This window comes from Tamandua tetradactyla, chromosome 3 (genome assembly GCF_023851605.1).
Source record: "Tamandua tetradactyla isolate mTamTet1 chromosome 3, mTamTet1.pri, whole genome shotgun sequence".
In the NCBI taxonomy this organism is placed as follows: Eukaryota; Metazoa; Chordata; class Mammalia; order Pilosa; family Myrmecophagidae; genus Tamandua; species Tamandua tetradactyla.
Window position 1 is genome coordinate 139720428 of NC_135329.1, and position 27124 is coordinate 139747551.

The 27124-nt window shown below is 35.9% G+C and overlaps 1 long non-coding RNA gene across 1 annotated transcript in view; it reads right to left on the reverse strand.

The window, feature by feature from the left end:
* LOC143677719 (uncharacterized) overlaps window positions 1-27124 on the reverse strand; it is a 111981-nt gene that overhangs the window by 11900 nt on the left and 72957 nt on the right. Inside the window, exons 3-4 of the long non-coding RNA XR_013172833.1 lie at window positions 7338-10599; window positions 3057-3150 (exon numbers count right to left, since the gene is read on the reverse strand). This is a non-coding gene — a long non-coding RNA (uncharacterized LOC143677719). The remainder of the gene's footprint in view (window positions 1-3056; window positions 3151-7337; window positions 10600-27124) is intronic.

Here is a 27124-nt window from a genome sequence, read left to right on the forward strand (position 1 = left end):
CATTCAGACAAGTTTTTTGTGTGTGTGTGACATGGAAAAAACAAAAACAAAAAACAACCCCTAACTAGCTGTAGCAGAATCTTCTTGATATTTCAAAGGCTGGTATTCAAGCTATATGCATTGGCATCCCAGGTACCCCTCAGTATGTCTTTCCTTCTTATTCTACAATAATAAACTATCTGGCTGAGTCCATGGCAGCCAGGAACAGAGCATTTTTAAGCCTCCCTTACAGCCAAGCGTAGTCAGGTAAGGAGATTTTGGCCAACAAGATGTAGGAGGAAGTGCAGTATGGCATTTTCCAAGGAACCTTTCTTAAGAGACAGCTCATAAACACTCTTTGTCTTCTCTTCATCCCTTCCTCTATTCAGTGGACTGCAATAAGTTACCACCATCTGCCATCATAAGGAGCCTACCAGGTCTCTGACACAATGGAATTGCCATGCCCTGGACTACCTTTCAAGAGCACCACAAGAAAGAAGCATTAACTTCAATCTCATTTAGGGACGGTTAGTTTGGGTATTCTGTCTCTCACAGCAGAATTCAACCTTAACTAAAGAATTGGGGCAATTAGCAGGAGTGTCTAGATAGTCAAGTGTTAGCTGAACCTTTTGTTCTGGTTTGATGAACTCTATGTTTCATTTTGTGGTTGCTGGAATGTAAACTTTCTGTTGCCTCCTCCTTATCTTGCCAGTATGTCTTTATATTTCTAATTGACCAAGACATGTTCTCATAAATTCACTAATTTAGTACATCCTGTTTCTGTTGTACATAATACATAATACGCCTTTGTAAACGTAACCACATAATTATATACTTATAAACACTCTAAGCAAATAAATTTATATATTTATCATTAACTTAAAATACTTCTCTTCTGATTAGTATTACCTATCATTTCTCCATTGGTTAGGAGTCTTTCTAGCTTCCTGACCTTTTCATAAAAAATGTCTGCCTTATCCCCTTCCCCTTCTTCTGGGTCAGTACACCCAACTGTCACCCCCAAACACCCATAAGCAATAGTATGTACATTTAGGGGGATAGCTCTCTCTATATTAAGTTCAATATAATCATGTTCTCTAAAATTTTTCACCATTTGTGATTGTTAAATTGCATACTGATCAACAATTAATATTCAAAAGAAATGTATACTCAATAGGATAGAAATCTTAACCCAGTATGTGAGTGGTGTGTGTGTGTGTGTGTGTGTGTGTGTGTGTATGTGTGTGTGCATGTATGTAAATAAAAGGTGATAGACATTAAGTTACAGGTTTACCTAATGAGAAGCTTTGAAAAAGAATAACATGTAGATAAAAGTACTCAAGTGCAGATATGAAATTGCTCTTCTCACATTTATTTACATTCTGGTGACCACAAAATACTATAAACAAAAATACCATAGGAGGTTAGCTAGGGAAAATAGTGATCTTATTTTATTTAAAGCTATGCTTGTTCTGTTTCTTGTTAACATTTTAATCAATTCCTGTTTTTGTTTGATAATAAGAGCAAGTGGATTTTTGTGATACTCAGCAGTTTACCTATAAAGTTTCTGTTATGTCTGCCAAGAATACGATGTCTCTCCACAAGGTCTGAATGACCAGAAACCTTGTTAACCTTATTAAATTTGCTCTTTAACGAAAAACATACTTGTTCGCTTCTGACATTAAACGTGTTAGCTGTGCTGAGCTGGCGCACACCAGCTTACAAGAGCCTGCTGGTGGCCGGGCCACGGTGGCTCAGCAGGCAGCAATGCTTGCCTCCGATGCCAGAGGATGTGGGTTCGATTCCCAGTGCCTGCCCATGTTAAAATAAAAAAAAAAAAAGAGCCTGCTGGCTACAGGTCCTCCCAATTCTGCTTTCAGGGACATTACATTGTTAGTCTAGAGAGCTGGTTGTAAAACATTTACCAGCGTGCCACTGGAGGTATGTGTCATAAGAAATTAAATTTGTTTACCTAACCTATAAATTAACTCACCAGGCTTGTGTGAATTAATCCACCATTATATCTACCATATGCTTTTTATTAGACAAAGCATTTTTGGGGGTGGGGGGTGGGGTGCGTGGTCTGGGAACCAAACCCTAGAGAAGGCATTTTGATTGACTCATATACAGGTAGAAAAATTAAAGTGACCTCTGGCAGAGCTAATTAAAAAATATTTTTCCTAAATCTTTATAGTTATATATATATTTTTAATTGTTCATTTTTTTTTTACTTTTGTCTACTTGATCTATAAACAGATGGAGGTAAGTTAAATACTCTCACTAGTCATTTTTTTTTGTTTCATTTTGCATTTGATAATTGCTTACAGGTTTCAAAAGTTTGTTAGTTAGCATATAGGAGTTACTGAATATTATATTTTCATTGTGAATTCTACTTTAAATAAATGTAAAATAGTTCTTTCTTCCATTTAATGTTTCTTGTTATGAGTTCTACTTTTATACTAATAATGCCATTTTTTCTTTCCTCATTTTGCTTTTGGTCTATAACTTTATTTTTAAACCTCTTTTTAAATATTTTATTTTAATTAGGCCTTTCATTAACAGCTTGTACTTGAAAGTGTTTTTTTTTTGACCCAATTTGAGAATCTTGGTCTGATATAGTATAATCCAAGCTATTTGCACTTTCTTGTGAAAATTTTATTGTGAAAATCGAATATATTTATTTTTCACTCTTTGAACATATATCTAGGAATGGAATTACTGATCGCATCGTAACCCTCTATTTAACTTTTTGAGAAACTGTCGTATTGCTTTTCACAGTGGCTGCACCATTTTATATTCCCACCAACAATGCAACTAGAGCTGTAATTTCTCTGCATCCTTTTCAATGCCTATTTCCCATTTTAAAAAATCCATTTTGTGGGAATGAAATAGTATCTCATTTTGGTTTTGATTAATTCGGTATTGTAATGAATTCTTGTACCACTGGGTTTTGAACCAGAGTCTATTTCCACAAAGTCATCTGCTTCCAGAACAAACAGTCCTAGAAATCTTGACTCAGGCCCCCGGTACAGTCTGAAAGTCGTCTAAGTAACATCAGTTCAGAAGTCAGTACTCACAGGTTTATCTTTGAATGGCACAGTCCTTCGGGTGAGACTCTGAGATGGTCTTTTGTTGAAAATGTAATTTCCACCTTTTACTGTATAGCAGAGCCTTCAGGCAAGCAAGAAAAGAAAGAACTACTTTGTAATGACACAATTAATTGGCTGTGGTTAATTTATGATGATAACCAATAATATCAGAATGGAGGGGTGTAGCATCATCTGCTGGGGTAAAATGCCTTACTATTTCACAAGAATGTCATTAATATTTCCTCTGAGGGTAAAAATATATCATGAAGCATAAGGGCAAGATCAATCTCCAGTGTTTTATATTCCATACTGGAAAATGTACACTATCTAGAATATTTATATCAAGAACATTTTACCTATAATAAAAGTATTCTTTAATTTGACAACTCTTTCCATGAATTCCTACAATACTGTTGAGCTAATAAAGAAGCATGGAGGATAAAACAAGACAAAATATTTCTAGTTTCTCTCTTCATAAGGTAAAAGGTAAAATCTCTGTTACTTTCTAGGGTCCCTCTGGGAAATCTCAAAGATAGAAGGTCATCCTAAAAATAAGTGTTTGGTTTTTTTGAATCCTGACATTGGGTTTTGACCTTGGAAGACAAAATCAAGAGTTATCAGAGTAAATTTTGTCACCTGATTAAGGTCAGATTCATGGGTGCCTGAGAACAATAGTTTGAAACCGCAGCTCACCTCCAACTTCTCCTTTCAGTAGTGTTTTAAAAATAAAATTACAGTTTTTACCACTCAATCACAAAGTAGAGCTTTTTAATTCATCAGTACACTCTACATGAATGAATTCATCAAGGACCTTGAAAGAAAATTGAGAAGAACTGGGGATAAATAAATGGCTAATGGAATACAGTGAAAAAGGATGTCAATAGATTATGTGTTTGGAGGAGCACTAAAGGAAAAAAGTGTAAGAATATAGAAATGTGAGGCCAGGTATGGTGAGTAGTTATGCTATTGTTAACTAGTCCTTCCTCCCACTCTAAACAATTGCAAACCTCTAATAATGTCATCATTTTCTAATTTTTCTGCAATTAATTATTTTAAAAATAGGCTGCTATTCTTATAAGCTGCTACTTTCTTTGTCAAGTTTGGTCTGGGCTAGGCACCTGATCCAAGGTGAACCAATTAGAATATTGAGTCTCGTTGGGCATAGATAATTGGGCCAGTCTCCAAAGTCTCTAGGACTTTTCAAGGTGGAACTAAAAGAAAGCTTTAAGATATTGTCTCCATGGTAGAAGATAAAAGACATAATACCATTAGGGATCCCTCAAGGCCCACTCTTCATCCCCTGTAAAGAAAGTCATTCTTGGTGTCAGAGACAAAAGCCAACATTCAGAGGTTAGCAGAGATGGAAGAAGGAGTGCCTTAGAACTAATTCATTTGTTCCTGAGAACCTATAGGCCCAATGATCACCACATGTTTATATTGGTTCAACCCTCCATTAGGTTTCAAGAGCAGGAAATGTCCCCTTTCTGCTTAAAACTATTTTTTTGTCACTTGGATGGAATTCCAAAGTTCTTGTGATGGTTACTTTCAAGTGTCAGCTTGGTAGGTTATGGGTACAGTTGTTTGGTCGAGCAAGCACTGGTCTGACTGTTACTGTGAGATTATATCATAGACATAGATTTACATGTATAGTCAATTGATTGCATCTACAGCTGATTACATCTACGATCAACAAAGAAGACTGCCCTCAGCAAGACCTCCAATCACTTGGAGGTCTTAAAGCCAGAACTGAAGATTTCAGAAGCCAGAAGTCAGAATTTCTGCTGCTACCTCAGCCAGCCAGCTCTACCTGGGAATTTCCAATTTCCAGCCTGCTCTATGGATTTTGGACCTGCTGATCTCTGTGGTCACATGTGCCAATTCCTATGATAAATCTCAACAATTATTATATATAAATACATAAAAAAATATGTATTCTGTCATTTCTGTTTAACTGAAGAACACTGACTCATACACTGCCAATTTCACAGTTTACATAGGAATTGCCTTGTTTAGGAATGGATGTATTCTAAGCTTCAGTTATGTAATTTAGGTTTCTCAGTACCTCTTTAAGGCATTCCATTTTCTAAAAGTCCTATCTTTAAATTAGGGTACTATTTCATTAAACACATGAATAGAATGCTGTGAAAAAAATAAACAAAAATCCTTTATGAAAATTAAAAAATCAAATAGGAAAGTAGTTTATAACATTCCAGCTTCCTACTGTTTAGAGATTCAGAATGAGTGCAACGTTGCACATTTGCCATATTAAAGTGGGTAAGATGTTTTTTTTTAAACAGTGTTGCCAACCCTTTAAATCAGGCTTTTATGGTAGAATGTCTTTTAGTTGAAAGTCTTATAAATATATTTCATAGCTATATTAGTCAGGGTTCTCCAGAGAAACAGAACCAACAGGATATATTGTACACACACACACACACATATATGAATATATGTAAATATAAGGAATTGCCTCATGTGACCATGGGATTTAGCAAGTCCAAATTCCCTAGGGCAGGCCACAACTTGGGAAAGAGCTGGCTAGCTGAAGTAGAGATAGAAATTTTTCTTTCTGACTGCTGAGATCATCAGTTTTCCCTTTAAGGTCTTCAATTGATTGGATGAGATTTAACTCATTGCTGAAGGCAATCTCCTTGGGTGATTGCAGATGTAATTACCATAAATTCAATCAACTGACTAATGATTTAAATCCATGAAATATCCTCATAGCAGCTATCATAGTACTTCCCTGACCAAACAGCTGGCCACCATGAGCTAGCCAAGTTGACACATGAGCTTAACCATCACACAAGTGATAATTGGTCCTGGGGATATCTATGTTGAGATATTTCTCTTTCCACTTATCTTCTTGGTAATTGTTTTACATATTATGTTTCCTTATTTAAGGTGAGGTAATGGGACATTATAAAGATTTTTTAGCAGGCTATTATCTTCATGTATGGAAAGGTATATAAAATTTGGCAGTGGAGGTGTCTGAAGAATAACAATGTTAGAATTTGGTTTATAGAGTTTAAGGAGACTTAGTCCTTTGTATTAAGCGAGATCAGATATCTACACACTAACTCCTCAGTCTCCATTACCAGGAAGCCAATTCATTATGAACAAGAAATGGAGCTCCTCTTTCCAGGTGTCCTATTCACCGCAATGAGAGACCTGAGGAGAACATAAATAGCTGGAGAATGCTGCTAAAATGAGGTTGCAACCCAAAAACATAATTCCTCAGGCTGGCTCTGGATTAACACGGTCCAAGAACAGGGAAGGTTCCTGGGGGTTCCTGGATGGTCCTGGGCCATCAGCCTTGCCAGCAATTTCTTAAGATACAGTCAGCATCCAGATTTTTGATAATGAATAAAGAACAACAAGGTAAAGGAATAAATTAAAATGATTATATACATTTATATAAAATAATTGCTAGGGAAGCATTTCTCTTAGAGACCTAATGCTAAGTCAGAATTGGAGAAAACCATGTTGAAAGGCAGAAAACTATTCCTACCTTCCCTTTTCCTTTGTCCTAAGGATCTGTAGAAAGTCCTGAGAGAACGTGACTACATCAGGCTTCTCTCCCTCTATCTAACAGTTAGGTTTTCATCTAAAACGATGGGCCGTGAGATGTTTGAGATTTTGGAATGTTCTTATTGCTAGGACATCTCATTGCTGTGTATCACTGAGTTCCAGAAAGATGCTTAGGACCCCTGGAAAGTCGGTCATCACAGCTTCCCCTCCCCCCATCATTTGTTATGGGATAAACTGACCATGTGGGGGAGAGGCTGAAGAAAATAACGTAACATTTGGTAGGGACTCATCTTTAACACTTTAACATGGAAGCTTCCTTCTTTGAGTCTGGCTTGTTATGCTCCTTGGATCAACATTTCACAGATCCTGTGAGCCTCAAGGGATTGTGTAATGTGAAATTTCTTATCATTATTAAGAAATAACTGTCATGTCTATGCTGGGTAGAATTGCTCCCAGTGTAAAATGTGATAGGTTTATTAGCTTTCTTAATTAAGCTCCCATCAGTAAAATTCACTATTGTTAGGAGGTAAGGATTATAGTATTGGCACATCGGCGACTATTTAGTTATTCATAAATAAATTTCTGGTATCTTTTGCCTGGAATGAGAATTCCAAAAATCTGTGTCAGGTGATAAGGCCTGTCATCACTTGATTTTTTTCAATAAAGTGATAGCATCTTGTTTACTTGTTCCTTGCCTCTTTTTCATAAAGCAGGAGAAACAGAACAGAGACAACTCACAATTATTGTTTGAGTCTTTTAGTTGCTTGCATTTTGGATAGATCGAGGTTTTATCTAATGTGTGCTATATTAAGAAATTCCCCCTTATTTCCTTTTCATTTTAGCCATCTTCTTAGAGATTCAAGGTGTCCCCTAAGAGGAAAAAAAATATATGAGAAAACACTCAGTATAAGTTTATTGCTATAGTATTTTGCTGGATCATGTGTCTTGGATCATTATTAAGATTTATCAGTGATATTCTTGTTCAAAAAAAAGTAACTATCTCACTAATTCTAAAATAACACCCTCTTTGTTCTTTTGTGTGCATAACAAGCTACCCCAAATTTTGTGGCTTGAAATGAAAACTGTTCCTTATATTTCATGAGTTTGGGGGTCAAGAATTTGGAAAGGGTTTGGCCAGGTGATTTTTCTGTTCCACATGGCATCAAAGGAGGTCATCCCGTGATGTTCACTGATGGATGGGCTGGTCTGGATATTTCCTACTTAAAAACCTCTCCTCCAGCATTTCCCTACAAATAATCAAGCATGCATTGATTGACAGATTAGACTTAATAATATCATCTTCCCCTTGCCTAAGTGAGCTGTTCTACACACATTTTTGACATTTGAAAATGACTGCTTGCCAACATTGTCAATGAAATGTTGAGTAAGAAATTGTGTTCTTCTATATAGTTTCCAGCCTCCTATTTTCCTACTTTTTCTTTTCTCTTCCTATCCATTGTCCTTTTTGAAATGAAAGGCTTAAAAATGGTTTTTAATTGTCTTTCTTCTATCTAATAAGTACATTTATGCTTTGCTTAGTTTTCGAAATTCATTTTTTCAGAAGAGGGTATAAAAGATGCTACAACTCTGCTAGCTAACCTCACAACAGACACGTGTCCTTCTACAGACTCAGCTCCACAGGGCCTGAGCCCACCACTCTTACTCTGTTGGGAAGAAGGGCCATAGGATGTATTCATCACACCTTGGCAACAGACAACCATCTGCATTCCGAGACAGTATCTGGGGATACTAATACTCCCCACTCTCAATCCGTTCAGTTCACACGGGGTTGGAGTCATCTCCTAAATCTCACATTAGACACTTGGCCCTGATTTAGCTAAGTAGCATATTTCATGCCCCTGGTCACAGTTCAGGAGCAGATACATTCTCCAGATAGATACAAAATGAACTGGAATTGGACTTTTGCTGCAATCACATAGAAAGTATTGTCTTTCCATTGGGGTTGCTAAATAGAACATATTCCTTGAGATTCTGGTGGCTACATTTGTCATCATTCATTTGCTGTGAATGATGGTGACTCATTCAAAGACAGAGCTAAGAAAAAGACATATTCCTGGTTAAAATATGTCAGCATTGCTTGTAGTCAGAACTTCTCAGCTTTTCAGTTACAAAATCTATACTCTTTGATTCCATTTATAAGTCATTCTAAAACAGGCAAAATTCATTCATAGTGATAGAAATTAGATCAGTGGTTTCCAGGAAGGAGTTAGAAGCCATTGACAGAAAAAATGAACTACATATTTCGTTGGAAATTAGTTGACCATCTATATGTAAGTCTAATTCTGGACTTGCTATTCCATCCAAGTGACCTACCTATATGTCTCTCTTTACCCTAATACTACACTATCTTTATGACTGTAGCTTTATAGCAAATTTTGAAATCAGGTAGTTTAAATTTTCTGTCTATTTTTCTTGAAAATTATTTTGGCTACTCAAGTTCCTTTGAGTTTTCATATACATTTTGAACCAGCTCGCCAATTTGGGCAGAATTGACTTCATTATAACATTGAGTCTTATGGACCATAAACATGATGTATCTCTCCATTGATATAGTCTTAAATTTCTCTTTGCTGCTTTTAGTACATCTTATACATATTTTCAAATTACATATCTCATAAGTACTTCATGTTTTTGATCCTACTGTAAATTGTATTTTTTCGAACTTCAATTTCTATTGGTTTGTACTAGTATATAGAAATACAGTAGATTTTATACCCTGACCTGTGTTCTGCAACAATCTTAGATTTTTTTATTAGTTCTAGTTTCTTGGTAGACTCCTTTGACATATGTGGTGACAGCAGTCTTATTTCTTCCTTTTAATCTATATGCCTTTTATTTTTATCTTATCTCCTGAATGATGTTAAGTAGAAATGGTAAGAGGATAACCTTGCCTCATTCTTTTTGTAACAATATATTTATTAAAAATATTAAATCTTCACACACATACATTCCATACATAGTATACAGTCAATAACATCTTATAACTGTGTATTCATCATCATGATCTTTTTTAGAACATTTCCTTGTCTCATTCTTGATCTTAGGGGAAGAGTGTTCAGTATTTCACCAATCTACTAGCTGTAGATTTTCATTGATAACTTTGATTAGGTTTAGGAAGTTCCCTTTTATTCCTGGTTTGTCATGAGTTTGTAGGGTTTTTTGTTTGTTTGTTTGGCTGGTTTTACCATGTTTTCTTTTGTTTAATCATGAATGGGTGTTAAATTTTGTCATATCTTTCCCCAAAATGTTGAAATAATCACATGATTTTGCTTCTTTATTCTGTTAATATGGCAACTTACACTGATTGCTTTTTTAAAATCTGTAAATGCTTCTGTGTACACTTCATTTAAAAAGGACATTCTCTTATATAACTACAGTACAGTTACCAAAATAAAAAAATTAACATCAATACAAAGCCAATATCAAATTACAGACTATATTAGTTGCAAGTGCTGCCAGAAAGCAATATACCAGAAATGGAGTCGCTTTTTAAAAGGGAATTTAATAAGTTACAAGTTTATAGTTCTAAGGCCATAAATGTGTCCTAACTAAGGCATCCGGAGAAGGATATCTTCGTTCAAGGAAAGGCAATCTGGGAAGGCATGTGGCTGGCGTCTGCTGGTCCTTATTCCTGGTTGCATTGCTTCCAGCTTCTGATGCTGGTGGTTTCCTCTCTAAGCATCTGTGGGCCTTCACTTAGCTCACCCGGGACACAACTCTCAGTTCTGACTTGTTTAGCATCTCATGGGAAGGCACATGGCAATATCAGCTGGGCTTTGCCCGTGTCTAGACATCTGCTCTCTCTGTCAGGACTCCAAGTATCTCCAAACATTTGTGTCTCTATCAGCTCTGAAGCAACTGTTCTCCAAGTATCATCTAAGGTTTCTTCAGAATGTTTCCCCTTTTGCGCAGGCCACAGCGGCTCAGCAGGCAGAGCTCTTGTCTGCCATGCAGGAGACCCGGGTTTGATTCCCAGTGCCTGCCCAAGTAAAAAAAAAGCTATAAAAAAATTGTTTCCCCTTTTAAAGGACTCCAGTAAATTAATCAAGACCACCCTGAATGGGTGGAGTCACATCTCCATCTAATTAAAAGGTCACACCCACAATTGGTTGTGTCACATCGCTAGGGAGATAATCTAATTAAAAGTTTCCATCTTAGAGTATTGAAACAGGTTTCAAGAAACAGCTGCCTCCACAAGATTGGATCAGGATTAAAACATGGCTTTTCTCGGGCACGTAACAGTTTCAAACTGGCACACAGACCTTATTCAAATTTCTATGATATGTCCTACAATGTCTTTTTGGTCCAGAATTCAATTCAATATCACATTCTGCATTAACTGTCATCTCTTTAGTCTTCTTTAAACTGGAACAGTTCTGTAGGCTTCCTCTGTATTAATTTGTTTCTGTCTTTGACACTTTATTTAGAGTATCGGTATGATGGTTAATTTTATGTATTGAATTGTTTAGGCTATGGTGCCCAGTTTGGTCAAACACTAACCTAGATGTATTTTGTAAATATGGTTGGTATCTACAAGCAGTTGAGTTTAACTAAAGGAGACTACCCTTGATAATGTTAGCAGACCTCATCCAATCAGTTGAAAGCCTTAAGAAAAAAGAACTGAGGTTTCCAGAGTAAGAAGAAATTCTGCCTCAAGACTACCACATCTACTCATGTCTGAATTTCCAGCCTGCAGGACACCCCCATGGATTTCAAACTCAAGACAACAACAGCAACTCTTGGAATGTCCAGGCTGCTGCCTGCCCTACAGATTTTGGACTTAACAGTCCCTATGATTGTGTAGGGACAATCCCTAAATAAATATTTTTCTCCCTCTCCATTCGTATCATGTATCCTGTTCTCTGGAGTACCTTAACGGACACAATTTATTTATCAGTTATTTTTTTTAAATGTCCTTTAATTTACTTTGTTTTTTCTGATGTTTCCTCATGATTTAATTCAGGTTATGCATTTTTGGTACAATGCTACAGAAGGGATGTTGCGTCTTTCTCAGTTATCATTTTAGGAAGTGTATGATGTCAACTTGTCCTATTGGTTCTGATGCTAACTCAGATCACTGCTACCTTTCTCTGCTGTAAAGTTACCATTTTCCCTTTTATAATTAGTATGTCTTATATGGAAGATACTTTGAGACTATGTCAATATCCTGTTTCTTACCATTCTTTTGCCCGTGATTTTAGCACCCATTGATGATCTGTTTTCCCCTGAAATAATTATTATTGTGATGGTTGCCAGATAGCCACTATCAACTTTCACTATTCCTTTTACATTTATCACAGTACATGGAATTTTACCATAATAAAGCTTTCCCTTCATCTCTATTTATTTATTTATATAACACAGACTCATCTATTCTTATTTTATTTTCTAGGATATAGTCCATTACTATTATTATTGTAATTGTTATTTTGCTCAAATTGATCCAGATTCAGGCCTTGAAACCTCTCCAAGATGGCTGTTTTGTCCTTTTGATACCATTTTTGAAGACTTCCTTACTTTTTAGCATGTTTGTGGTAGGCAGAGTTCTTAGATGGCTCCTGAGATTTCTGCCCTTTGGCGTATACATGCTGTACAATTTTCTCCCCTTGAGTGTGGGGGGAACTGTGATATAATGCAATAGTCACTCCTTGATTAGGTTACATTATATAAGACTTTGTGTAGCAGACCCAGGAGAGATTCTCCTGCTGGCTTTGAAGAAATAAACTACTATGTTGTGAGAAGGTCATGTGGCTAGGACCTGAGAGTGACCTCTAGCACAACCAGCAAGGAAACAGCGATTGCAGTCCTACAACCACAAGGAACTGAATTCTGCCTACAAACTAAATGAAATCAGAAGAGACACTGAATGCCAGATGAGACTGTAGCCCAGCTGACACCCCTGATTTCAGCCTTGTGAGACCAAGAGCAGAATCCAGTTGAGCTGTGCCTGGACTTTTGATCTACAAAAAAATAATAAGATAATAAATGGGTGTTTTAAATTGTTAAATTTGTGGTGGTAGTAAACTAATAGAATGTTCCATGATCCCCTTGTACTTTCCCTGCCCAGGCTCTGGAATCAGCCATTTTTTTCAGGGAGTCTTTCTTTTCTTAGCAAGAAGTTGGGCCTTAATTTAGCAATATATATGTACTTATTTGCTTAATTCTAGAATAAATATGAAGTAGTTGTGAAATTGCTAACCCAAACCACTGGAAAAAATTAACATTTTCACTAGAGTACATTAGTGTTCTTTAGAAACTAGGAAATTCATATTGAAAATACTATTAATTAATGTACAGACCTTGTTCAAATTTCAATAGTTTTCCCACTAATGCCTTTTGCTGGACCAGGATCTCACATTGCATTTAATCATTAGATCTCCTTAATCTTCTCCAATCCATGACAATGTTTACGAGACATTCAAAATGTTTTCATGAATAGCTGTTCATGTTTTCTGTCCATTTGTGGTCTTTCCCCCTTATATATATATATATATTTTTTTTTTTTTTAAGGGGAATTTATTTATTTTATCATTATTATTTTTTTTACATGGGCAAGGACTGGGAATCGAACCTGGGTCCCCAGCATGGCAGGCCAGAACTCTACCTGCTGAGCCACCATGGCCCTCCCCCTTATATTTTAAGAGTCCTTTATATGTGAGCATTACTACCCCTTTATCCTTGCTATATGATATGAATATTTTCTCTCATTTTGTCAGCTTATCTTTATTCACATTGCTTTCTATGTGCTATTTTTTGCAGTCAAATTTATTAATTTTTAATTACTTACTCTGTACTTATAGTCATATTTCAAAAGCCTTTCTTTATTAAATTGCAGGATAAATTCAGCTGTATTTTTTTAGTACTTGTGAAATTTAATTTTTTTTCATTTGGATCCCTGATCCATTTGAACTTTATTTTGTATGCATGGTGAGATCTAATTTTATTGCTTTCAAAATGACTGATCGGTTGTTTCAGTACCATTTATTAAACATTTGTCTTTGCCTCAGCGATTTGAGATGCTACCTTATTCATATGCTAAATATCCATATGTACACGAGTCTATTTCTGGACTTTCCATCTGTTTGACTACTCATATATCAGTACCATGCTTTTAATTAGAATAACTGTTAGTGTATTTTAATGTCTGATAGCACCAATCTTTCTTTGTAACCTCTTTTTAGTGTTTTCTTGGCTATTCTTTTGTGTGTGTATATTTTTTCATATAAAGTGTAGTATCAACATGCTTAGCTCCATGATAAGGCTTGTTAGTATTTTTTTTTTTTTTTTTTTTTTTTTTTTTAAAGGAAAGACAGAGAGAAGGAAGGAAGGATAGAAGGAAGGAAGGAAGGAAGAAAGGGAAACATTTTTAATCATTTTCTTGTTTTTATTGTATTCTGTTTCTCCGTTTTTGTTACATGGGCTGGGGCCGGGAATCGAACCGAGGTCCTCCGGCATAGCAGGCAAGCACTTTGCCCGCTGAGCCACTGCGGCCCGCCGGCTTGTTAGTATTTTTTATTGCAATTAAATTAAATTTATATGTTAACTTAGGAAAAATCGACATAGTTAGGATTTTGAGTAATCTTATCCAAGAACAGGGGATATCTTTCTTTTTTCCTAATCAAACTTTGTGTCTTTTAGGAGTGTTTTGGAGTTTTCCTCACATAGGTTGTATATATTTCTAATTAAATTTATTCCTGCATAATTTTCTTTGTGGCTATTGAAAATGGATTTTTCTTCACTAGTTTATCTTCTGACTGGTTATTATTTATATATCGCTGGCTTCATATTGATTTCTATATGTTAATTTTATTACTTGCTACCATGCTGAATCCTTTTATTATTTGAGTTAGTTTTACTTCTCCTTTGCTGATTTGGTGACTCTGATTTCTCTTCTCTGAGTTGATCGACTAATACTGCTAGTTAACAGTAACGAATAGTAGCAGAGATAGTGGACATCTTTGCCTTGTTCCTGATCTCACTGTAAGTGCTTCCCATTCTTCCCCACTACGTAAGATGCTTTTTCTATCTATTTCATTGCATCTTCTACAGTTTTTGCTTCATATGGGTAATTACTCTTTTGCTTGGTGCATTGATATTCATAACTGTATTGAATCTTCATTCTGAATTGTGAATTTTAACATGAAAAAGTATTGCATTTGCCATATTTAACGCCTTTGGCTTGAATTCTACTTTGTCTCCAATCAGAATTGCTGCTTCTGCTTTCTTATTGTTCTCATTTGCCTTGCATACTTTTGTATAAATCTCTTTTCATTTTTCCAAATCACTTTGTTTTAAATATCTGGGTACTTACTGTGTGAGCCAAATGGAACCTTTTTTCTTTTACTAGTAATACTTATAGGTTCAACCATAATCCTCAATCCTGTCATAATATTTTATAATTATTACATGTGTTATTTTTTATTTCCTATGTTTATTTCTTGATTTGATATATATATTCTTGCCTCTTTTAATTTTTTGATATTTAGAATTATATATTCTGTTATTATAGAATATATAACAATAGAACAAAAATACAAATGCTCACACATGCACAAACACAGATGTTCTATATATATAAGAACAAAAAATACAAACCTATGTATTATCTATCTATAATCATCACCATCTATCTATCTGCACTTGCTATGAATTCTGTGTTTCCTCACGTAACCTTTATTCTTTTGTCTGTCAGGTTTTAACGGCATACTTGAATTTCTATTTCCTACAGAATAATTAATACATTCATTCTACTTTCTCTTTCCCTTTTCCTTTCTCACATATATATATTTTTTTGGTTGCATTATTTCAACTTTGCCAAACACAGCATATTTTTACATTAGTTTTCCATTCTCACATCCACCTCTGTTTCACTCTTAGATTTAGAATTAAATATTTTTAAATGTTTGTTTCCCCTATAATGGTTGAATGAAGAGTATCCACTAATAGATTTCTCAATTACAGATCATTATCACAGAATTCCCTAAGTTCTTATATATGTAAATTTGTTTTTTTTCTACAGCTTTGATACATATGAAGGACAGCTGGGTTAGAGATCAAATCCTTGGTTATCATTAGGTTGTTTGTTTTTTACAAAATTCTCTTCCATTGTTGTCCTGCTTTGCATATTACCTTTGAGAAATTTCATGTCCATATAATTATTTTACTGCTGTCAGTTATTTGATTTTTTTCTCATATGTTTTGTGCATTTTTTCATCTTCGAAATATTAATGTTACTAAAATGTCTATCAGAATTAATCATTCTGCATCAATTTTCCCAGATACTCAGCAGATTCAAGTCTTCTTTTATTTCTTGGAAGGTTTCTGGAATTATTGTTAAATATTAGTTCTGTTTTGTTGTTTTATTTTTCTTCTTTAGGGACTCAAATTATATATATGTTGTTTCTTCTTTGCCTGTCTTCTATTTTAATTATATTCTGTCTGGCCCTTTTGATTTTTTTTCTTTTGTTTTTGTAATCTTTATTTTTCATTGTCTTGGAAACTTCCTGCCTTTCTACAATATTCCTTTTAAATTTTCATTTAAATTTCTTCTCCCTTGGACACTTCATGATTTAGTCCTTTTTTTTTGATAAAGACTTTTATTTTTATTAAAAAGGTTTTATCTTTTTCTTCATTTAGGTCCTGAATCAAATATCTCTCTTTGTACTTCCTTAGGGTCTTTGTCCACTTTTGATTTTCATTTTTTGGATTGCAGATTCAAGGTCAGTTTTCATATCCTCAAGAACTTGCTTGAGTTTATTAAATTTAGTTTGTTTTGCTATCCTGAGTTTTTTGTGCATAATGAGTTTTTGGGAGAGACTGAAGGGGTTTTATTTTTTGAAGTGTATTTATTTTGTTATCTAAGTTTTTGGTGGTAAGTGTGTATAGATTTATTCTATTTCCTTTATTGTGAATTTAGGGTGGTTTGCATGATTCCTAGTTCAATGGCACCATCTTCTGTCACTGACAAAGATTAGTTTTGTTCATTTATTTGGTTAAGGGAAGTGGTTGTTTCCTCCCAGTGTTTCATTCTTTTTGTGGTACATGACCCTAAATTTCTTCCTTTTGTCTTTTCCTACCATGTTACTGTGTGCATTTTTCTTCTTTGTTACCTTTTTCTCTCTTAGAAGATAAACATTTCAAAGCCTGACACCCTTGAACTGTATGTCATTTGAAGCCCCTTCCCTACAGTCAGTGCTCTGATCTATCAGACTGCTTTTTCAAAATTTGCATGCAAAATATTGACTTTCAATTTTTGGTAGTGGTTTTAGAGCAATAGACCTTTTGCTCGTTCCTATCTTCTCTCTTCCATGCAGTTTTTCCACAGGACTGCTTTTGCCTGAAATGGGAATGTATGAAATCAACTTGCATCTTCTTCTTTCACTTTCAGTTAATTTGAAGTTTGCACATTCTCTGCCCTCTAATTATTCTGGGGGCATGAGTTTTAGGTAGTTTTGTTTTTTCTGTATTGTGTTTGGAGGATACACAAGGGCACAAGAATTTAGGTAACCTCCTAAACCAGTAGTCTTCAACCACTGAGAAGTACTTACATTGATTAATTTTTTAATGTGAAATGAATTCTAAACTTCTGAAAGAAGCCCTACTTGGTCATGAAGTATACTCATTTTATGTATTATTAGATTTGATTTGCTAAAATTTTGTTGGGGGGTTTACTTTTTTATCATAAGGGTCATTTTTTTTTTCTGTAGTTTTCTTTCCTTGTAAAACTTTGTCTAGTTTTGATATCAGAGTAATGCTGATCTCATAAATTGAATTAGGAAATGTTTCTTCCTACTCTGTTTCTGAAAAAAAATTATATAGTACTGGTGAATTTTTTAGCTTGATGTAATTCACCACTGAAGCCATCCAAGTTTGAAGTGTTCCTTGTGAGAAGGGTTTTAATTATTAACTCAATTTCTTTAATATTTGTAAGACTTTTCAGATATTTTATTTCTTTCTCTGTCTGTTTTGAAAACTTGTCTTTCAAGGAAATTGTCTGTTATATCTAACTGAAATAATTGGCATAAAGTTGTTAAAAATAGTTTTTTGTTGTGTTTTTTAAATATCTTCAGAGTCTGTAGTGATGTTCCCTCTTTTTTAATATTAGGATTTTTTCTTCTTTTTTTTATAGTTCTATATAGCCTAGAATTTCTACATTTTATTAATCTTTTCAAAGAACCAACTTTTAATTTCATTGATTTATCTGTTTGTCATTTCCTCTCCTATCTTTATTATTTCCTTCTTCTGTTGATTTTGGACTTAATTTGCTGGTCTTTTTAAAAGCTTCTTAAGGGGCTAGCTAGAGTTTAAAATAAATGATCATGCTTCCTTGCTATTTATTACAAGTATCTAAAGCTATAACTTTTCCTCTAATCACTGCTTTAATTGCATCCTGCAATTTTTGATATGTTGTTTTCAATTATTCAGCTCAAAATATTTTCTAATTTCCCTTATGACTTCTTTTTTACAAATGATTATTTAGAAGGTGTTTGCTTTGCTTTTTTAAAATTTCCAAATACTTGGAAAAATTCTCATTAAATTTCGTCATGGCTGAAAAGGATTTCAGTCCTTTTGAGTTTATTGAAAGTGTTCTTTTCTTCCTTTTTTTAGCTACTACTTTCTGCCTCCATCAGTAAATTCTCTATCAAATAAAATTGGCAGTTTTTCTTTGGGGGCTTTTAATACACCTACATTCAATATTAAGATTTGAATGCTAAAATAAAGATTTGTCTCCTATCATGAATTCAAAGTCTCCCATCAAGAATTCAAAAAGTGTAGGTGCTTTCCAGATCTCTCATCCTTGAACCCTTTTAGAAAATACAGAATTTCCTTTAATGACTCAACTCAGAATTTTACTTTTATTTATATAGTCAAGAACAATGTCTTAGTAAAGCTACTCTAATGTCAGCAAAAGAAAAAGCTTTATCAATCCAGATGACACTGTTGACATAAATGAGTGAACACGTTTCTCCTGAATTCTGGTCTTAGTTGCAGGATATTTATGATGGTACAAGTCTTATACAATGAATGCAGGCAACAGTCCAATTGACATAATCTGGCAAGATTTTCCTTAGGTATGAGGTTGGGCCTGGAGCCAGCAGTCCAAAACAATTGTAAATTTAAATGATTACATCATCTAATGAAGTCTTCTTTTTGGCTAGGGCAGAGGCATCTTCTCCAAAACTAATTCAGAGTACACTGAATCATGCAAAAGCTGTGTTACAAACTAGCTGTGGGAAAATGACTTATTCTGTCCATTGTTCTGTTTCTTTATCTGAAGAGTAAGTAAATTGTAACATCTACCTATAAGCTTATTAAACAAGTTAATATGTAAAGCACATATAGATTTCATGATGCATGGTAAAGTCTAATAATTATTAGCTACAATTATTTTAACTATTTTTTATAAGATTGGTGGAGGTAAGCTGGAAATATTTTACATTTATTCTGAACTTATAATTATTTAACTAATATAATTTTCACTAAGATAATTTCGTAACACAGATTTGGGTACTAAAACATTTTACAAATAATTCTCTTAAATGTAAATCCCTTCTGAAACAATTTTTTTAGAAGAAAAATAGTTTACAAATTAATGGCTTATATTTGGAGGATGAAGGTAGAGCTAGAAATGGGAGGAAAATACACTGAAAAATCTTGACAATAACTCTTGATTACTACTTGGGACTGAGGTTTTGTTTTTCATTGATCTACATGAAATCAGCCACAGTCAAATACCTGGGGGATGTTTCATCCTTCTTATTTTTTATTTACCTTGCTATCCCTCTGGCAATTTAAGAATCTTAAAATAAAACCTTTTATAATTATAAAATATTTCTTGGAATAAAAGAATAATTTCCTGTTTAAAAAATTACAGTCATGGAACTTCTGTTTTCCATGAGAGGAGGAAAACAAAGAAAGTTAAGCCTGCAATTAACCCAGATTTGCTGCATAGAGGCACCTTCCAGGCTGTGGTAAAGAGAGGGAGAACCCAAGCAAAGCAAGAAGTTATCTGTGGAGAAGGTAGGGATGCAAGTTGGAGAAAGGGGTGAGCCAGTGAGATTTACAGGGACTTGGTGCTCTGGGAAACAAATAGTATTTCCTGGGGCCAACTCACCTTGTGCAGGGTAGGCTTAATTCACAACCAACCCAGAAAGAAGTGCTTCACTTTATTGGGCAAAATCTCCCAAGACCCTAATTATGGTAGATGGAAAATCTGTAGAATACCTAAAAGCATTCTCTAAAGAAGGGGCAGGGCCTGAAATCACAGTGAGTACTACTTCTTCAGGGATCCCCTCCCATCTGAGTCCCTGGCTAAAGTGACCAGAGACATACGTTGATTAAATATGAATTGAAATGCACCACTATTGTCTGGCTGATATGGGCTGACATGATATAAACACATCTCCTCTGGATATGATGAAGCAATTATCGCCATGAACTTGAACACATAAAGAAAGTCTGCTATGTACAGAACCATTTGCAGAAAACAATTATTTGTAAATTTGCAGATCAAACCTACCTAAATTAATTGAAGACTTCATTGAGGGCTTAGTAAACAGAAAAGTTAATATTTACAAATATACTATTTATGGTGAAATATCATGTGTTCAAAAATTGTTAAAAAATTTCAACAATATTGAACACATGATAAGTTTAAATGTATCTTAAATTTTTTACTGTTTACTCAATTATTTGGGTATTTTTGCTAAGTGGAGTGTTTCTGAATGTGGGCTAGTAATACAAATAGCAGAGGGGTGAGTGTTAGGCTACAGCTGCCCATGTCTTCGTGAGGTATCAACTGCAAGTACCATCAAACTTAAGTTATTTTTCCCAAATTAGATTAAAATTGGCTTAAATTGCCATGTAGCAGATTGGAAGGAAATCCTACACAACCATCTTGGAGCTCCTCCAATCTCTTGGCTCATACATGAATTATGGTTCCAACAAAGGCATCCATCCATTCCTACTTCTACAAGGGGAAGACCTTTCTGTCTCTAGATCTGCTCCTGCCTTTGTGATCACTGTTTCTTGCTACCACACACTGCCCCTCTTGACTATCCACTTGACTGTCCAGAGCTTCAAGGAAGTCACTCTTGACCAATTTCTAACACAGCTCAGCCTAAACTTTCGAAGGAGGCCACAATTGCACGTGGCTCCACTTGATCCAGGGTACCCTCTGGATTCCCTAGACAACACTTAGGTGATGTCTGCTGCCAGGAGACATTAACCTGGAGTTGATTGTTGGGCCGATCCATCACAGAATATGCAACTACTGTCTCTCTTTGCAGTCACAAATTCAGAGGGCCAGGCCAGCTTCCTCTCTTTCCCAATTCTTCCCAAAGCATGGCATGCTCATTCCACACTTGTTCTAGTTTGCTACCTGTTGGAATGCAATATACTGGGAACAGAATGGCTTTTAAAAAAGGGAATTTAAGGAGTTGTTAGTTTACAGTTCTAAGGCCAAGAAAATGCCCCAATGAAAACAAGTCTATAGAAATGTCCAATCTAAGGCATTCAGGGAAAGATACCTTGGTTCAAGAAGGCCAATGAACTTCAGGGTCTCTCTCAAGTGAGAAGGCACATGGCGAACACAGTCAGGGTTTCTAGCTCATCTGGAAGGGCACATGGTGAACACGGTGTCATCTGCTAGCTTTCTCTCCTGGCTTCTGGTTTCATGAAGCTCCCTGGGAGGCATTTTCCTTCTTTATCTCCAAAGGTCACTGGCTGGTAGACTCTCTGCTTCTCGTGGCCATGTCATTCTCTGCTCTCTCAGAAATTTCTCTTTCTCCAAAATGTTTCCTCTTTTATAGGATTCCAGTAAACTAATCAAAACCCACCCAAATGGGCGGAAAGACGCCTCCACCTAATCCAGTTTAACAATTACTCTTGATTGAGTCACATCTCCAGGGAGATGATCTAATTACAGTTTCAAACACACAATACTGAATAGGGATTAGAAGAAATGGCTGCCTTTACAAAATGGGAGTAGGATTAGAACATGGCTTTTCTAGGGTCCATACATCATTTCAAACCAGCACAACACTGTTCAAAAGAAAATAGAGCATGACTGCCTTTGAGAAGGGTCCAGATCATTTTTAATAGGAAATATTTTCTTCGCTTCCCTGATCAATCATCCTGCCCAAGATAATCCTGTGGAACCTCTGGCATAGATCTTGCTAAAGCAACAAACATGCAATAACCTCCTCTACCAACAACAGCATAATTTTAAACAGAAGTTAAATATTCAGTGGGTCATCTGCCATTTCTATATCATTATGTACTATAGGAAAGTTCCAGTGCCTCTCTATTTTTAAAATCTCTGCTGTTTCCATGGAACTATCTAGAAATTCTTTTAGTTACTGAATTTAGATAACAGTTTCAGATGGGATCTATTGTCCATTTTCCAGGTAGGATATACAGCAGTTTTATCCAGAACTTTCCACCATGCTGGAAATGTTCTATATCTGTGCTGTTTAATGTGACAGCCATGAGACACACGTGGCCGTCAAGCAGTTGAAAGGTGATGAGTGCAACTGAGAACTGAAATTTTAATTTTACTTCATTTTAAATATTTAAAATGTAACTACCATATGTGGCTAAAGGTTACTGCATTAGACAGAGTGTTATCCTTAATTACTCTGCAAGAAAGAAATTAATCAAAATAATTCCAATTTTTTTTCTTCAACTCTGAGCTTGAATGTGAATTTAATAGACTCCCTTTTAAAAGGGTAAAACAAAACAAAAACAAAAACAGTCACTCCATCAGGTATTTAATAAAAAAAAAGACCTGAAAATATGTATTTTTGTTCTTTTATCAAAACTAAGTCTGGTTATGCCAAAAAAAAAAAAACAATTTAAAAACAAACAAGAAAGTCTGGTTATAACTCTGGAGCCAGATATTTTTGCTGGATAAGCCTTATCCTTCAGCTTTTCCTCCTTCCACAACATGGCTTTTATAAGTTAAACTTTGTGGTGGTAACATAAATCATTCGTCTCTAAAATTAACACACATTGAATTTGAAGCTCAGAGAGACATTCTCTGCCTGCTCCACCCCTCCTCAACCCATCTTTCTGTCAACATAACCTGTCTCTCAGAGCTTTTCTATGAATTGATTCATTTATAAAATATGCCTTTTCCATCTTAAGAATAAGACCTTACTGTGTATAGAAATTAAAAATAAATGGGAACCCATGCTATTTGTTTGGATTTACTATCTCTATGACTAGCTGCCTTCAATTAAAACAGAAATGAGTTTGGTTAATAGTCTTATCCAACAGACTTGGGATTATGTCCCACCCAAAAGGCTAAATATATATGAAGCTCGATTGTCTTTAGTAGGAGGTGTTTTAATTTACCACAAGACCACAGTTTTGCCTGCAGTTATTTTTAGAAGCATGCTCATATTGGACAAGTGTTTCGTCTGCCACTAAGGCTAAAGTTAGGTGCCAAAGATCCATTTATCTTCCCTGACACACTCTGAGCCCCCATTCTCTAAAATTATAAAAGAGGCTCTGACAACTCAGGAATAATTCCAATGCCCAAATATTATATTTTTTTCAGAGAGCCAAATAATATATCTGCATACACACAAAAATGTTCTCTGACAAAAGGCTAGGGAATTTCACTTGAAACTGTATCTAAACTTAGAAAGTTTAATTTATATGATTTGTGGTCACTAAGTCTTTCAATAAACAATTGGCATACTTGAGTCTTCAGTAAACAAGTTCTAAAAAACAGTCTGGAAGACCTGTTTGAATAGAATAACAGTTCAAATTTAGTTACCAGTTTGTAAAACAAAATATTTTCTACTTAGATGAAAAATTACAACTGATTTAGAGAGTATAATCTCTTCCCCTCAGATTTCTAATAGAGTGGCCTGGGAGAGATGCTAATGACTTTAATAATAATTTATCCAAGGATTCAAAGCCTTTGTACAATCTATAAAAGTATCATGTAAAAACCATTCTTAATTAAAAATGCCAGCTCTTGAAGATGGAAATTTCATACCTCAGAGTATGTATCAGAAATATACCAAGAGGATATGTGAATAAACAAATGCTAGGAAATTTAGGTTGATGCTGTGATGGTTGGGTTCTGCTATCAACTTGGCCAAGTGATTATGCCCAGTTGTCTGGTCGGGCAAGCACTGGCCTGACCATTGCTCCAAGGATATTTTGTGGCTGGCTGATAAACCAGATGGCTGGTTTATGAAGTCATCAGTCAGTTGATTGCTTCTGTGGCTGATTATATCCGTGATCAATTCAGGCGTGTTTCCCACAATGATATAATCCAATCAGTTGAAGGCTTTTAAGGGAGACGAGAGACTCTTCAGTTGCTTCTTCAAGCAGCAAGCCTCTTCTGGGGCTTCCTTCATTGGAGCTGCCAGCCTCAAAGCCTGCCCTATGGATTTTGACTTTTCTTTTCCTGTGGCTACGTAAGACGCCTTTTATAAATCTCATATTTACAGATATCTTCTGTTGATTCTGTTTCTCTAGAGAACCCTGACTAATACAGATGTCTTAGGAGTTTTTGCCTGTGGGTTTGAGCATTAGAAAGAATTATATATAGAAAGAAATATACTTGTACCCAAACACAGTAACAATGCATCACTGGGTTGGTCTCTGAGCCCAAATTGGGACCAATTAAAAATTTCACCCGTGCAATATGGCTAGGGACAAGAGCATGGGAAACCCATTGATACACATTATCTATTTCTGTTGCACTGACCGCAGTGTGATTTGTGTCCCTTAAAAATTAACTATTAGACACTGAGATGGGTAATTTGAAGTTAGTGAAGTGTTTGTTGTACCCAGTATGTTCTGTCTCCACCAAACAAGCAATAAGAATGAAGGAACTCGCTTCTGGGTCAAGATGGCGGCTTAACAATGTGCGCATTTTAGTTCGCCCTCCAGAACCTACTAAATAACCAGAAACAGTACAGAACAGCTCCCGGAGCCATGACAGTGACCAGACACACAGCGTACCCCAGTCTGGAACAGCTGGACCGGCTGCGAGCACCCCCCAGAACTGTGAGTTCCCAAAGCTGTGGTGGCCAGCGCCCCTCCCCCACAGGCCGCTCCCCAGAGAGGAAAGGAAAGGACTTTACCAGCAGCAGGGACTGGGCACAATCAAACACCAATTGTGGAACTAATTAACAAATTCTGACTACTAAAAATAGGCCCCCAGCTTAGGTGAACCTGATCAAAGCGGAGGTTGCTCATTTTTGCCCCAGCGCCAAGGGGGCAGGGCTGACAGAAAAAGGGGGGAAAAAAAGACAGAGGTTTTTGTGGCTGTGTATCTACAAAGCTTGACTGCCTCTGGATACAGCGGCAGGACTTTTCAGGCTGCAACTTTCCAGGCATAGACAGAAGTGAGCTCTTTTGGGGGCTTATCTAGAGCCTGTGCCTTCCCCAGGGGAAGGGTGGAGCCCCGCCCAGGTGGAATCCCTCCATTAAGGAATTCAGACACCAGGGCTTGGTAATTTGAAGCCATCTAAACCAGCCTACAACCTCTCCTCTGTCTCCACCATGCCACCAACAGGGAGAGTCTGCCAAAGTTAAAGGTACCGCATCATCTCATGCTGGTGGTACCTGCAGTCAGACAAGCGCCACATACTAGGCAGGATAAGAAAAACAGAGTCCAGAGACTTCACAGGAAAGTCTTTCAACCTGCTGGGTCTCACCCTCAGGGAAAACCAATGCAGGTGACTCTTTCCTCCTGATAGGAGGCCAGTTTGGTCTGGGAAAATCTGGCTGGGGTCTATAATATCTAAGTAGACCCACCTAAGTGTGCATGTGGGAAAGGCACCACACAAGCAGGGCAAGAAACAAGAAAACAAGAACTGAAAAAATCTCCTCTGTCAAACAAAATTTAAGCTAAAAGTTCAGATAAAGCTGAACGGAATGTCAAAGAACAGATAGACAACAAATTCATCCAGCAAGAAAACCCTAGATAAAAGAAGTGAAAGCAATCTCCAGAATAAACTAATCAAGGTAATTAAATGCCTAGACGCCAGCAAAAAATAACAAATCACACTAGGAAAACTGAAGATATGGCCCAGTCAAAGGAACAAATCAACAATTCAAATGACATACAGGAACTGAAACAATTAATTCAGAATGTACGAACAGACATGGAAAACCTCATCAAAAACCACATCAATGAATCGAGGGAGGATATAAAGAAGGCAAGGAAAGAACAAAAAGAAGAAACTGAAAGTCTGAAAAAACAAATCACAGAACTTATGGGAATGAAAGAAACAGCAGAAGAGTGAAAAAAACAATGGAAACCTACAATGGTAGATTTCGAGAGATAGAACATAGGATTTCTGAACTGGAGGATGGAACATCTGAAATCCGACAAGAAACAGAAACTATAGGAAAAAAATGGAAAAATATGAGCAGGGACTCGGGGAATTGAAAGACAATATGAAGCGCATGAATATACGTGTTGTGGGTGTCCCAGAAGGAGAAGAGAAGGGAAAAGGAGGAGAAAAACTAATGGAGGAAATTATCACTGAAAATTTTCCAACTCTTATGAAAGACTTAAAATTACAGATCCAAGAAGTGCAGCATACCCCAAAGAGAATAGATTCAAATAGACATACTCCAAGACATTTAATAATCAGAATGTCAGAGGTCAAAGAGAAAGAGAGGATCTTGAAAGCAGCAAGAGAAAAGCAATCCATCACATACAAGGGAAGCCCAATAAGACTATGCGCAGATCTCTCAGCAGAAACCATGGAGGCGAGAAGACAGTGGGATGATATATTTAAATTATTAAAAGAGAAAAACTGCCAACCAAGAATTCTATATGCAGCAAAACTGTCCTTCAAAAATGAGGGAGAAATTAAAACATTTTCAGACAAAAAATCACTGAGAGAATTTGTGACCAAGAGACCAGCTCTGCCAGAAATACTAAAGGGAACACTAGAGACAGATAGACGAAGACAGAAGAGGGAGGTGTGGAGAAAAGTGTAGAAAGGAAGACTCTGAGTAAAGGTAAAAAGAAGGAAAATTAGATATGACATATAAAATCCAGAAGGCAAAATAGTAGAAGAAAGTACTACCCATGCAGTAATAACACTGAATGTTAATGGATTAAACTTTCCAATCAAAAGATATAGTCTGGCAGAATGGATTAAAAAACAGGACCTATCTATATGCTGTCTCTACTCAAAGGACATGAGGGCAAGGACACAAATGGGCATTTACACAGCAATGATTATAGCAGCATTATGTGCAATTACCAAGAGGTGGAAACAGCCAAAATGTCCATCAACAGATGGGTGGCTAAACAAACTGTGGCATTTACATAAGATGGAATATTATGCAGCTGAAAGAAAGAATAAAGTTATGAAGTATGTAACAACATGAATGGACCTTAAGGACATTATGTTGAGTGTGATTAGCCAGAAACAAAAAGACAAATACTGTATGGGCTCACTGATATGAACTGACATTAGTGAATAAACTTGGAATGTTTCATTGATAACAGAGACCAT